Raw genomic sequence first — 342 nt, 5'->3', positions numbered from 1 at the left:
CATTCACCCCAGATGGGACTCGAACCCACAATCCCTGGCTTAGGAGGCCAGTGCCTTATCCATTAGGCCACTGGGGCTTCTCCTGTGCCAAAAACGATCCATTTTGAAAACAATGCAGGTCTGACTATGTTTGCCAGAGGCTTAGCTAGAAGAACTTGTGGCAAGGCGTTAGCAGCACACTTCTGGTACACCACTCTGCTGACCATCACCATCCATGTGACTTTGTGCTTTCGGTGAGATAGCAGTGGTGGGGAGCACCCCACTGCGCGTAAAACTCTGGTAGCAGAGGATAGTTTCAATCCATCAACCTTTGGGTTAGCTGAATGATCCCAGCATTACCTT

At 50.3% G+C, this 342-nt stretch overlaps 1 non-coding gene across 1 annotated transcript; it reads right to left on the bottom strand.

The window, feature by feature from the left end:
• Positions 1 to 4: 4 nt before the first annotated feature.
• trnar-ccu (transfer RNA arginine (anticodon CCU)) lies at positions 5 to 77 on the bottom strand. Its single transcript has one exon. It is a non-coding gene; the product is annotated as a tRNA-Arg (tRNA).
• Positions 78 to 342: the final 265 nt, after the last annotated feature.

Source organism: Pagrus major, chromosome 7, assembly GCF_040436345.1.
Source record: "Pagrus major chromosome 7, Pma_NU_1.0".
Classification (NCBI taxonomy): Eukaryota; Metazoa; Chordata; class Actinopteri; order Spariformes; family Sparidae; genus Pagrus; species Pagrus major.
Note: the sequence above shows the minus strand (reverse complement) of the source record. Positions and strands in the feature narration are given on the sequence as shown.